Source organism: Felis catus, chromosome F2 (assembly GCF_018350175.1).
Source record: "Felis catus isolate Fca126 chromosome F2, F.catus_Fca126_mat1.0, whole genome shotgun sequence".
NCBI lineage: Eukaryota > Metazoa > Chordata > Mammalia > Carnivora > Felidae > Felis > Felis catus.
The window spans coordinates 11497967-11512579 of record NC_058385.1 but is presented as its reverse complement, the minus strand read 5'-3'; the positions used below and the strand labels follow the sequence as shown (position 1 = coordinate 11512579).

At 40.5% G+C, this 14613-nt stretch overlaps 1 pseudogene; it reads right to left on the bottom strand.

Moving 5' to 3' along the window:
* Positions 1 to 6089: 6089 nt before the first annotated feature.
* Positions 6090 to 11863, bottom strand: LOC101083235 (annotated as a pseudogene).
* Positions 11864 to 14613: the final 2750 nt, after the last annotated feature.

Genomic DNA, 14613 nt, shown 5'->3' with positions numbered 1-14613 from the left:
GCCGGCTGAACCACCCAGGTGCCCTGTTAGTTGGCATTCTTATGTAAAGAAGATCTTCGCTTAACCTCCCACTTGCCCTTTTAAAAAAATTTTATTAATTTTTTTATTAAAATAATTTTTTAATGTTTATTTATTTTTCAGAAAGAGAGAGAGACAGAGCGTGAACAGGGGGAGAGGGAGACACAGATTCCGAAGTAGGCTCCAGGCTCTGAGCTGTCAGCACAGAGCCTGACACAGGGCTCTTGAACTGGGGAACCTCTATAAAATTTTTTTTTAATGTGTATTTATTTGTGTGTGAGAGAGAGAGAGAGAGAGACAGAGAGACAGAGAGACAGAGAGACAGAATACAAGCAGGAGAGGAACAGAGAGAGAGAGGAAGACACAGAATCTGAAGCAGGCTCCAGGCTCTGAGCTGTCGGCATGGAGCCTGATGTGCGGCTTGAACTCACGAACTGTGAGACCATGACCTGAGCCGAAGTCAGACGCTTAACTGACTGAGCCTCCAGGCACCCCCAAAGTTTTCTTTTTAAAGTTTATTTCTAAGTATATTTTATTTTTGTTACTTTAAGTAGGTTTTTCTCTTTCAGTATATCTTCCAACTGGTATCATTTTGTGTTTTTCAAGGCTATTTACCTTTTGTGTGCTAATTTTATATCTTAATAGATTACTTAATTTCTTTGATGTTTGTGTTAGTTTTATCATTGGTTCTCTAGGTTTTAAAGGTCCACTATCATGTTGTCTACAAAATAGAGATAATTTTACTTCCTTTCCCCCCAATTCTTATGCTTTTAATTGTTTTCCTTTTTTTAGATGGCCATGGCTCATGAGTCCAGGGCAGTTAAAAATAGTAGTGGGGGGCCTGGGTGGCTCAGTCAGTTAAGCGTCTGACTTCGGCTCAGGTCATGATCTCACAGTTTGTGGGTTTGAGCCCTGCACATGGCTCTGTGCTGACAGCTCGGAGCCTGGAACCTGCTTCAGATTCTGTCTCCCCCTCTCTACCCCTCCCCCACTTGTGCTCTGTCTCTCTCTCTCTCTCTCTCTCAAAAATAAATAAACATTAAAAAAATAGTAGTTATTGTAGAGGGGATGTTAGCCTTAGTCCTGACTTAGTGAAAGGAGTCTAGTTTGTTCTCTTTATATAAATTGTTCTCTCTCTCTTTATATATAATGTATTTTTAAATGAGCATTGAAAGTTTTAGAAGATATTTTAGCATGTATGGAGATAATGATATGATTTTCTTACTTAGACTTATAATATGGTGAATTACATTAATGTGACTTCTTATATTCCTGGATTGAATTTTACCTGGTCATGATGTATTATGATTTTCAAAATGTGCTCTTTCGTTCTGTTTGCTAATATTTTATTTAGTAACTTTTCACTGATATTTGTGAGATTGTTCTTCTGTAGGTTTATATGTGTATATGATATTTATCAGGATCTTTAGGTATATACATTATACTTATTTCATAGACAGCAAACCCTGAAAATTTCCTTCATTTCCTGTATCGCAAACAATTTCAGAAACATTGAGGTCATCTGGTCTTTGAAGGATTGGTAGAATTTCATTCAACCATCTTGGCCTGGCACTTTTTGTAGGCGTCAAGGGGAGTACTTTGATCACTTTATTTTTTCCAGAATTTTCTCCGATCACGTTTTCTCTCTGCTGGTGTCATTTTTTGGAATTTCTTTTAAAAGAAAAAGAAGATTTCATTTCATTAGTTGAGATTGAAAGTTTGGATGAGCTTATTTATTGAAAATAATTTACACTGGAAACTGATTATTAAATCAATGGAGATTTATAATTAACTGTCATCCAAAACTTTCTGATTTGATTGAGAGAGAGGCATTTTTTTGGAGCAAGGAGGTTAGACAGTGAGTAAGAGAACAAACACTGGACAGCAAAATTTGACTTTGCGAGGCACAGGTGAGGGGATCACCAATGAGTAAAAGAGTGAAGAAAGGGGCTAAAAATATTGCCATTTTTTTCTTCAGTTGACCCATTTCTATATAACCATGGAAGGCTTCCATGCAGAAGCTATAACCCAAACAGAAGCTAAAGAGGGAGTTCTTGCCCTTCAGGAAATGCCAGTAGCTTAGTCAAACATGACTTCTGAAGATATGTATTATCTCAGGTTGAATCTAATCTAGAAACTATGAAATTAAGTACAATAGTTTTGTGTATTAATCCTCACTGAACTGTTGGTGAATGATTTTGCGTGTCTTTCATTGTCATCAAAAAACACTTTAATTACCTAATTTCATACACAAACACATACATATGTGATGCATGAAAATGTAGGCAATTTGAGTAATAATTGGGAATGGAATAGAGTTGGAGATAATCTTTATTATGTCAGATTAGTCTATGTTCTGAGGACTTTGCATGCACGAACTCATCTAATCCTCACATTAACTCTGTTAGATAGATGCTGTTATATAATATTAAGACTAATATATAATAATAATATTAATTTCACAGATAAGGAAACCTCTGCAGCATAAAGAGCTTGTCGGCCATCTAGCGTTACATAGTAAGAGGTGGAGAAGACACTGATTCAGATCTAGGGGTTTGCTTTAGATTCACTCTGCTAAGTGATAGTGCCTTCAAGGAACTTGAACACCACTATGAACCCATGCTATGAACCCAGCCCGGTCTGCACAGAGCAGGCACCACAAAGAGGTACTATCGTGCGATGGGAAGAAGGATAAAACTCTGCTCAAAGTCTGCTCCCATTGGCAAGAAGACATTGGGCCAAACTCTCAGCCCTTCTGAGCTTCAATTATCCATTTAGATAATGAGATAGTGATGAAAGTAACTTCATGGATTTATGATGAAGATCAAGCAAGATACACCATCAAAAAAACCACTGAGCAGAAGGCCCATCACATTGGAACCATTTCATACACATCAGTGACCATTTTTGTTCCAGAGCTTTGCAAGATGTGCAACCTGTCCTCTGGAAACACAAATTCAAAGATCAGCCAAATAAGTCAAACAGATAGACACAGGCTAACTGGGGGCCATGACTCAGGAAAACACAGGCTGTGATAGGGATTTTCAGGAGAGGGAGATCATGCTTGGTTTTGAGGACTAAGACAGGCTTTGTGGAGAAGTGGTATTTGAGAGATCTTCAGCTTATAATACACCTCCTGGTGATGGGGATGAAAAGCCCACTATACTGAGATTCTTCTTGAGAAGTAGAGAAAACGAAGGGGAACTGCTCACATGATTGTGGCCAGAAGGCCTGGGTTTGATTTCCACAACTTCCTAGTTGTGTATTCAGTAGTGAAAATTTATAGACCTGTTTTCTTCCTCTGTAAAGTGAGAATAATACTAAAACTTACATGTGATATTGTTGTATTTAATAAGTATATATATATATATATATATATATATATACACACACATATATATGTCTATAATAATGAAATTTAGCAACTAAGGGTTTAACTTTCCTCTTGATCAAGAAAGACAAAAACCTAGAAGGTGCTCATGGGACCAACCCCTGAGTGCAGGGGTGGAGGGTGAGGTCCCGAAGGGGTAGGTGAGAAAGGACCTCGTGGCTGGGATCTTTTTCCAGGTTCCCATATCCCACCACCTATAATCTGGGACATCTTAGCAGAGGACAGGGCCCAGTGTGAGTGAAGAGTGGTGGAGACCATGAGAAGAAATGCTTAGGTAGATGTGAAAAGTGTCAGTTTTCAGGGCACCTGCATGGTTCAGTCAGTTAAGCATCTGACTCCTGATTTTGGCTCAGGTCATGATCTTATGATTTGTGAGACTGAGCCCCGTGTCAGGCTCTGTGTTGGCAAGGAGTCTGCTTGGGGTTCTCTCTCCCCACCATTCTCTCTGCCCCTCCCCTTCTCTCTCTCTCTCTCTCTCTCTCTCTCTCTCTCTCTCTCTCTGTCTCAAAATAAATAAACATTTTTAAAAAGTCTAAAAAGAAAAGAAAAGCAGCTCAGCTTTCAAAACGAAGAGGGATCTCTTCAGCCTTAGTGACACTAACTCTCCCTGGGAGTGAAGGGCCCTGGAACATTCCTGTTTTGACTGGTTCTGCAGGAGGGACTCCTAGAAGCGGAGACATGGCTTTTACTTCTTGGGTCATTATCTCCTGGGAGAGAGTTATCTAAGATGTTAATTACCCAGCAAGTGGGAAGGAGCAGCAGGTAGTAGGTGTTTAGAAAAGCTAAGTGATTGAATGGCTTCTCTTTGGGATGGCGGTGGTGGGGGGACTCCTCTTTTTCAGCACCTGTCTACCTGTAAACACTCTTGATATTAGGCTCAAGTCATGGTCATGGGAGCTGACTCTGTTTTGGGACCAAAGCTAATACTTGAGCCGTGGCTACTATCAATTCCGGACTAACCATTTCAGTGGTGATAGTACAGAGATTTGGAAATAACTGTTTTTAAGACAGCGAGTTAGGACAAGAGGGGACGGATTTGTACTGCACTACATACTTGTAAGATAAAAGGAGATAATAGAGAAAATGTCCCTTTCAATGTGAAACCCAAGTGCGGTGTTACAATATCTTTGTTAAGTCTTAGCCGAATATATTTTTCACTTTGGCTTGCATTTGGCTCCTGACATACTTGCCCATTGTCCACGGAAGTCCAAAGCCTTCTTCGATGGCTCCTGACATCTTGATTTTCTTTAGCTGCCCCAAGATTCTAAGGGATTCACACATCTTGCGGTTTAAATCACTATCTCATGTCCAGTGAAATTCTTTTTAATTTTAATGAAAAAAAAATTTTTTAACATTTATTTACTTTTGAGAGGCAGAGAAAGACAGAGCATGAGTGGGGGAGGAGCAGAGAGAGGGGGAGACACAGAATCCGAAGCAGGCTGCAGGCTCCGAGCTGTCAGCACAGAGCCCCATGTGGGGCTCAAACCCACAAACGGGGAGCTCGTGACCTGAACCGAAGTTGGATGCTTTACTGACTGAACCACCCAGGCGCCCCTCATGTCCAGTGAAATTCTGGCATTAAAAGCATGTTGCCTGTGAAAGGGAAAGTTGAAAAAAAATTTAAGACATTATGAATGGGGGTTGTCATCATGAGGTGGCTCATGTAGTTTTGAGGAAATGCAAGTCCAAGAGTCTGTGTTATTTCAACAGGAGGCAGGATCTGTAGTGGCCCAGGATTTCTGTGGGCCCAGAACATTCACCCAAGACTTCATAACTTGTTTTTGGACATGTCACTTCAGCTCCCTGAGCCGTGAGTTTTCTCATTTGCAAAATGGTATAAATAATGAATGTTTTCCTCAGAGGTGGATCTAATAGACAAATATTCACTACTTAATATTACTGTTAGCTTTGTGATGTGATGTTTCATTAAATTAGAATGTTAAACTGTCTTTGATCTCATCTTCTTATCTAAGTCACAAAAGGATTCTAAGGTGCCTTTTGTCTCACCAAAACAAGGTTAGATTATGCTCATTAAATATGAATGTTTAGAGCAGGGATTCTCAGCTGACGGTGATTCTTTCCCTTGGGGGACATTTGGCAATGTGTGGAGATAGTTTTGTGTGTTAAGCCTGGGGAACACTACTGACATCTAGTAGGTGGAGGCCAAGGAGGCTGCTTAACATCCTACAATGCACAAGACAGCCCCTAAAACAGAATAATTTAGTTTAAAATGTTAATAGTGGTCAAGTTGAGAAAGCCTGTTCTAGAGGATTTTAATATAACTGCTTTAGTAATTCCAACTCATTTTCTTCATGCCCAGAAACTGTTTACCAAACACAATGCTTTATTAACCAGAAATCCCTTTCTTTAAGCTTGCTTGGATAATACGTTTAATTTATATTATTGAGGCTTACCCATTAGGAATACCACCTTGGTCACAAAGTTTGAGAGGTCCTGAACTAAATGATGAAAAGAGCATGTAGGGTACTTTTTCCAGAACTCTAAAGAATCAGATGGCTTCCTGGGGCACCTGGGTTGGTTAAACCTCCAACTTCAGCTTGGGTCATGATCTCGCGGTTCGTGGGTTTAAGTCCCGCGTCAGGCTCTGTGCTGACAGCTCAGAGCCTGGAGCCTGCTTTGGATTCTGTGTCTCCTTCTCTCTCTGCCCCTTCCCTGCTCTCTCTCTCTCTCTCAAAAATAAACATTAAAAAAAAAATTAAAGAATCAAATGGCTTCTTTCTGTCTAGGATGCCTGTGGCACAGTCCAAGATAGAGGGGCTGGTGGTCATCAGGGTTATTTTTTTTTAAGCTTGATTTTATAAAACTTTAATTAAAAAAACATTTCTGAGAGTTCTGTATCACAGGAACTTATATCCTGTGATATAGGATGTAGACATAGAATTAGATACCGATATAGATACAGAATTTATATCTATCTATATATATGGGTATATATAGAAATATCCATAGCTTTGTAGATTCAAGTTAACATAAATTAAAATCAAGTAATTTAAAATGTTTTCAGTATGGAAACTAGACAAATGAAATAAATGGCTAGGACCTAATAGAAGCAGCAGTTCATTACTTATGGGTTCTCATTAGATAACTTCAGGATCTAACCAAAGACTCTGAATATTCAGACTTCTTTTGTTGTATTTTATATTTAAATATCTCCCCACCTATATTCTGAGTCAAGATGCTTGACCAAAAGGGCTGATTTAAGAAGGTATTTAGCTTTATAGCAACAGCTTTCCATCTACAGTTACCACCTTAAAGGAATTGACATAACAATGCTGGGGTAATCTGTTAGTTCCCTTCTGAACAGTGTGCAATAATTTATGTCAACCCTGTATAAACTCATACAGGTACCCAAAAATGGAACAATTACGTACAGTTCAATGGAAGTCTAGTGTTACGTTGCCCCCACCCCCACCCCCAATCTAAAAATTAGCCAATGAAACAAAATGTATCAACTCTGGTTGACTTGGTTTCAGGAAAATCACATGTGAGAATTACCAGTACATCATTGTCCTTATCTTATCCTCAGTCATGGACAAGAATTTTGTAGGCCACCATGCTACTTTCTTTGTGGATCGTGGTGGCAGATGAATGAAGACAGACCTCCTCAGAATTCGTAATGAACTGTGGTCCCAACCCTTTCCATTTTCCAGGTACAACCATATCCTTTACAAATCAGTGGAACAGGAAACTTCCAACAGTGGCAGGAATGTCACTGTAGCTGTGATCCGTCTGATCACGGAACGGATTTCATCTTGGATAAGTTTTGGAGACTTTTCTCTGGGTGCACTGTCATCTTTTGCTGTCTTGTCGCACTCAATATCAATTGCCACCTTTCAAGGACCTCGCCACTTTCAACATTCGAGATGACTGTCTCCAGCTTCTGAACTGAACCCTTATGTAACCAATCTTTTGGTTGTCCCACCCCATTATTTAGGTCTTTTTTTTTTTTTTTTTAAGGTTTATTTACTCTGAGAGAGAAAGAAAATGAGCAGGAGGGGGCAGAGAGAGAGGGAGACACAGAATCCGAAGCAGGCTCCAGGCTCTGAGCTGTCAGCACAGAGCCCGACGTGGGGCTCGAACTCAAGAGTTGTGAGATCATGACCTGAGCGGAAGTCAGATGCTCAACCACCTGAGCCACTGTGGTGCCTCTAGGTATTTTATGAGCTCAGAATCAGTGGTTACAAGCAAGGCGAGTCCATATTTCTGCACTCTAGTAAAGGTTTCAGATGGTTATATGGCATGCTGATGTAAAATGGTGTTGAAGCCAAATGAGAACTTGGCCATGACTTCGGCACTTCTGGGGGCAGCTGCAGTGCCAAGGGCAGGCCTATAGACGGTGGAGCGAAGGAGCAGGCTCCACCTGGCAGACAGAGACAGGGAGAACTCCCACACAGCACTTCCCCGCCACTCGTTTCAAAAGTATCAGTGGTTTTTTAATATTTATTTCTTTTTGTTATTATTTCCAGTCTCAGGACCCTAGTTTCCATACAGAGCACCTGATGTGGCCTTGAGCACCTTAGGAGATACATGACTGTTCTGGAAGCAACAAGGAAATAGCACTTCCCTAAAACCAAGCTTGTCCCTAAATAGCCAACGCAGTCACCTGCTATTTTAACCCTCTTCATAAAAACCCATGGGTGTAATAATGAACTCTTCCTTAGTTTTTACCTCCTTCCTTAGTTTTTACCTCCTTCCTCAGAATTCTCTTTTTCTACATATAGGGCTGAGAAGGTCTGTAGAAATCCATAGAAGTGTTGTGAAAAGGCCCTACATTAAAAGGGCTTACAAATGTTCAGGTTACTCTGTCCTGGCATTTGTTTAAAAAAAAAGTGATGATGAAGAGCCTGGGCTTTGGACTTAGATAGTCATGGACCTGATTGAGTTCAAGTACGTACATACATCCATGACTTTGGACGAGTCATTTACTCTGGAAGCCCCACTCAAAAATGAGGTTTATTATGAAAGTAAATGCCTATGTGCTTAGAATAATAAATGCTAAAGGAATAGTAGCTGTCTTATGATTAAGACCATTTATCAGAATCTGTTCCAGATTACCTTTTTCTGTCTCATTTCATGGTGTGCAGTGTTTAGGACACTGGACCACTTGCTGATTCTTGAACACTCAGTGCTTTATCATGCTCTGTTGGTTTGTTCGTCCTACCCTTCTTCATGGAACACTCACTTGTCTGCCTGTCAAGTGCTGAGCCACCCTCCAGGGCCTAGTTCATAAGACATGTGTCCTGAGAAACCTTCCCTGAACTCCCCACTCACAATCAAACTCCTTTGTGCCCCTGTGGCACTTAGAACTTTGTGGCACTTAGAACACATCCAAAAAGGCTGCTTACAAAATTGTCTAATGGTCTAAGTTTGTGTCTGTGAGCTCCATGAGGGTCTGCATACCAGTCGGGCTCATGGATGCTCTGTGAGTATCCCCAGAAGGAATGGATTGAATTCTGTTTTGGTTTGAGCAAGTAGAACATTCAAGAAGGGATGAACTATAATTTCCTTTTTTTAATTTTTAAAAATTTTTTAAATTAAAAAAATTTTTTAATGTTTATTTTATTTATTTTTGAGAGACAGAGAGAGACAGCATGAGCGGGAGAGGGCAGAGAGAGAGAGAGGGAGACCCAGAATATGAAGCAGGCTCCAGGCTCTGAGCCGTCAGCACAGAGCCCGACGTGGGGCTCAAACTCACGAGCCGTGAGATCATGACCTGAGCCGAAGTCAGACGCTCAACCGACTGAGCCACCCAGGCGCCCCGAAGTATGATTTCATAAAGGCCCTTCTTGCAAGACCCCAAAGACAGAGGAGAGAAAGCACTTGACAGTGGAGGCCTTCCTGCTTTTACTAGAGAAAATGACAGAATGGAATGGAAGAGAAGAAGGTGTTTCCAGGGAAGTTTTCAAAAATCTTTCTCTTCCTTTCTCTTCCTCTCACTTACATAACTAAGTAAATGTTCACAAAGTACCCTCCCTGAGCCAGGGACTATGGAAGGTGCTGGAAATGCACTGAGAAACAAGGTAGTCTAGATTCCTGGTCATACGTAGTAATAGTCCTTTGTCCTTTCCTACACACAGATATATTGTGTCCTCCTGGAATCTAGTCTCCTTTAAGGCACAATTCTCCAGATTTATGTAAACCAACTGCAACGTGACTGAATCTTTCACTTGGCCTTTGGAGCCTACAACCGTCTCTGGGTGGCGTTGGCCCAAAGGATCAACTCTTTCGCATTTGTCGTGTTACCAGGTATTGGGACCATTATTGTTTGACAGGTGTGAACTTGTCCACGTTATTCTCCTCCGCACTGCAAGCAGAATAAGAAATAATTGCTTTATCTTTGGAAACCATCAAAGCTTTAGGACTAATGCAAACATTGAAATAATTGTAGAAGCCTTGCTTTTATTATCTGGCGGCTACTCGGTTGCAGCTTGGCTTCCCTGGTTTGTGCTCCTTAGTGATTAGGACTCATTGTGTTTATGATACAAATTCACTCACACGTTTTTCAAAATGGTTGTGTGCATGAATTGGACTGGGTTTAGTTTCCTTTTTCTTTCCAGGTGAGCTTAAAAATCCAGAGGGGGGGAACCCCACAGCAGAACAGGAGCATGAGACGCATGCCCCCCCCCCCCCGCCTCCTTTATCCATTTCTAACTAACGCTTTTCATCTCCGAGAGTACATGAATATGTAAGTGTAAGCGCGGCTTATTGTGAACTCAGAACAAAGGGTAGTGCTGTAGATTTCAATGCGTTTGGACCATAATGTGCTGCTTTCTTGATAATGGGCTCTTGGCATTGAAATGAAAAGCAAACATATCATTAAGGAGGCGCTCCATAAAAACTGTCTGTCATATATCTTAAGCTTCATTAGTTTAGATTAATGACTTACTGGATATACATGACAATAGGTGAAGCAAATCTTTGTTTATTTATTGACAATTAAACGTGGCAGTGACATGCACACACAGGCTTCCCTCTGATTAGTTCCATGTTTTAAAGTAACTTTGTGTTATAAAACTTGTTAACTACAGTATCATTTTATTGAGCTCTGCAGGGTGAATGATGTGATCTACATTGAAAGACATCAATATTGCTGCCATTTCTTGCAGCCACTGGAGCATTGTGCTCACAGATTGGAGTTGATATCTCATTGTACAAATTCAGGGACCCAGAAAATGTCCAGTTATTGAGCCTCTGCCCTGTGAGGACAATGTTCTATTCATGGGATCTGGGTGCAAGGTCACAGACTGAAACCTGAATGAAGGAAAAGATTCAAATTCGCTTCACAGTTTTGCCGAGGACCTCCCTGAAATCTAGTGTTTGGAAAGCACGGAGTTTTTCTCAGAGTATCCTACTGCAGAATAATGCCTCCTAATGCCGTGCAAAGGAGGGTATAAATAAATATAGCACTTTCTAATTAGAAGGCTGCTCTGGACTGAGCAAGCTTACCTTTTAAAAAGATGCTGATGTGTCTGTATCATGTTGATTGTGTTGACACAAGAAGGCTTCCCAGAACACCTCACCCAGATGTACCATTTGAGAAGAAATTGGGAAGGCAGGGGAGAGGGAAGAGGAGAAGAAGGGAGAAGGGCAATGTGGCATAAAATTTATCTGCTTGCTAGTCTCTCTGAAATATTTGTGGTTTGCCTTTCCATGAATTCCAAAGTTGGAGGCTGTCAGTGATAATCAGCCCTTCCCATCACGGACACCCTGTGGTTCTCCTTAATAGCTCCCTTTTATGTGCCGTCAGCCCTCTAAAATATATTTAGAAAAGACTTATTTAGAAGGAGGCATAAAATAAAATCCGTGTTGTGGTTGAGTATTACAAATGATTTCTGGACTCCATTCTGTGCTATTAGGTTCTCTGTAGAATTTTCATACAGAGTAGAAAATAAACTCTCAGCCAGCTTGAAAGAGAACTCGTCTGACACAAGAAACCAGCTTATTGTACAAAGCCACTCACAACATCTAGTAAAGGCAGATCTCCCTGAACACTGGAGTCCAGTGAAGCATCTTTGCTCTACTTGGGAAATATTGGCCCCAAGCTACGCACCTCGTGATCTTTCCTATAGAACATCCTGAGCAGAATCTGAATGCAAAGGAAAGGACGAAGTTAATCCAAGCATTGTCTGATTTTATCCACAGCCCCTAATTTAGTTCATGCATAGACCTTGTCTTAAGATGACTTTGCAATCATTTTGTTCTGTTAATGTTTCATGTGTTTGTTATGGAAGATCGATCCCTACAATAGCAGAGTAATCAACCACTGCTCCTTGAATTACACTTTTCTTTTTCTCCTCATTAAGTAAGCCCCACTCCCCCATTCCTCCCCCAGTGCCCCAACCTTTCGTACAGGTCAGCAACTGTCACCTCTTTGCCTGGGAACAGTGGGCTGGTGTGCCTAACCCTGAGGACAGGGTCTTCAGAAGGCAGCATGGTGGGAGTAATAAAAATTTGCCCTCATTTCTTGTCTGTCTTCTACAGAGTTTGTCCTTTGGGATAGTGCTAACCCCTCTCAGAGGGGCAAGGCCAGTATGCTGAGGCCAGGTCTGAGAATCTCCTCTAGGGGCCATGAATGAACATGGGCACTGGGGATTAAAAACTAACCTTTACCTGTGTCCTGGCTGTTGACCCTTCTTTCTTCTTCCTACATTTGAAGACTTGAAAGTCCTGCTGAAACACTGATAGGGTGAGTTTTGGATTTCTCCAGCACTTCCATGCTAACGGTTCCCACTGGGTCCTTCTGGAAGCTTCTCACAACATCATCACTGTCATCAGTTAGCAATGAAGAGTTCCCGGGTGACCAGCCACTTGTTCCTTTTCGTGGCGGGTCACATCCTTATTTTTAAAAAGACACTTCCTGGCAGAGAAAAGTCTGTTTGTACTTGGAAAGAGAAAAATGGACAGAATTTTCCTAAGAAAGGTGTGCATGATCACTGTGAAAATCTCACGGGTTCATTTATTTATCTGTACATGGAAACTTTTTCTTCTTTGTGATTTTGGAGAAATGTTTTGAATTTCTGTCTTGATATTGTTTCATTATCTTTTATGAAGAAATAACGGTCTGCAAAGATTTATCTGTGGTTTGTATCTATGGTTCATGTTTATGAACTAGGTTTTTTTTTTAATAACTGGGAGCTGTTAGATTGTAATATACATCTGAAATGATGTAAGAAAACTGGTCAAAAGATAAATGGACTAAAGCGTGTTTTATTATTGGACAATGGTGCTGACGCTGACCCAGAATTATGTAAAAGAAATCAGTGATAAGGTTTTGTATTAGATCAGAAACAGCTGAGCTCTCACAAACTAAGATCCTTACCAAACCACAAAATTCAAGGTAAAACATCTGCACTTTTGAGATAATGAACATTTTTTTTCTTCCAAAACAAGCAAACGAACATGCTAAACTTTCCTAATGCCAAATTAAACCAAAGCTGTAAATATTTTTTTCCTATGGGGAGAAAACAGTTGTATTTGTCCAGTACCACAAACACTGCCTCATTAGGCTTGGTTTACCTATTAGAAGGAGAGAGTCACACGCTAGCCAGGAGCTCCTAAAGCACTAATTCTTTCCCTAAAATGCTTTGCTTATTTTATTTTGTTCTCCTTTGTTCACAAGACTCGGCCTTTCTTTGAAAATTGCACCCTCTTTTCTCTGTGCAGTGTTCTGAGTCTTCGAATACAAATGATCATTTACAAATTGAAGGTTAACACAGAAATGCATTGTACTTGTGATTTGATGAGTAAAAACAAATCACAAAATAAGAACAAATAGCAGTATTATCCCACGGGAAAGAGCCTTGTGTATTGATCTATTATTTCCCAGCTTGAAATGTGCCACTATTGTAGTTCTACTTGATTATGAGGCTTTTTTATCACTTCCCCTGGTTGATTCAACTTGAGTGCTTCTGACATTTGCAAAGTTCCTCACATATTCTGCTGAGCAGCAGGGGAAACCTTGTTAATGAAGAAATAACAAGCTGAAGATTTGAATAAATATTTAGCTGATTGAAAGGAGGTATACAGTTAATTTTTTTTTTTTTTTTTTAATGCTGACAACTTAGGAAACTCACCAGCGTGCTTTGCTTGTGCTAGCTAAAAAATGGGTTCTAGTAGAGTTTTTTACTGCACCACAGGGCACTTTCATTTCCTGATTCTATTATAAACTAAGTGGCCACCTGAACCTGCCAATGAACTTGTTCTATTGTGTTTTTCTATTTTTAATCCTGAAAGAGTAAACACATTTCTCATCAGATGTGTTACAGGGTACCATACATTGGAGAGATTTATGAAGGTGCCATGGGGTGATTACAGAACCATTCATTTATAAATAAGTGTCCGTTCTGAGAGGAAACTATAAATGAGAGCAGCATTTTCATCCTTCCACAAATCTATATTATAAAAGTGTGTAGGTATATATTTTTTAATACTTGCGATAGTGGCATGGAAACAGTCTAGATTTTATGCCTTTTTACCTTGTGTTTTCAGTCCTAACATATGATTAACGTTCTGGTCTTATAAGCAAGGTGGTGTCTTATGAGACTCACGGTAGCAGCTGTGCAAAGGAACATAATGGTTCCATCAGGCTTCGAGGATTAATTTCAAGAGCTCCGTGAGCGTGGTTGAACTGTTTAAGGAATGGTTGCTGGTGGACACGGGCACCAAGTGGAAACTCTTGTTTTGTCCCATACAGTGTGGTTCTGTCCCCTGAGAGAGGGCTTCCTGTGCATTTTTCTAAGACATGTACCTATGCTTTCAGAGCACTTTTGGCCTACACGGTGTAGTATCCTGATCTGAGAATATCTGAAGCTATCTTCCAAAGAGCCCTCCACATACCAAAATCTTTGAAAAAAGACTCTTCTTTGAACAAATGTATTGGGTGAAGGTGAGGAAGAACTAAAAGCACCTGGGGATGAATGTTATTTAGAAAACGTCTGCTTCCATGTGTGACATAATGCCCAGAATCATGACACTTAAGGTTGGAAGGTAGTCTAAGCATCCCAAAAGATGCTCAAGTAACCTCTACAACCATCCTGGAGAAGTCCACAATTAAATGAACAATCAATCTCAGGCACAAGGGGGCAGACAACTATTTCTCAAAGAAGCCTACATGGTCTTTGCACAGACGTCGTTGGAAAGTTTTTTGTATTGAGCCCAAATTCGCTTCTCGCTTTTACCAAGAT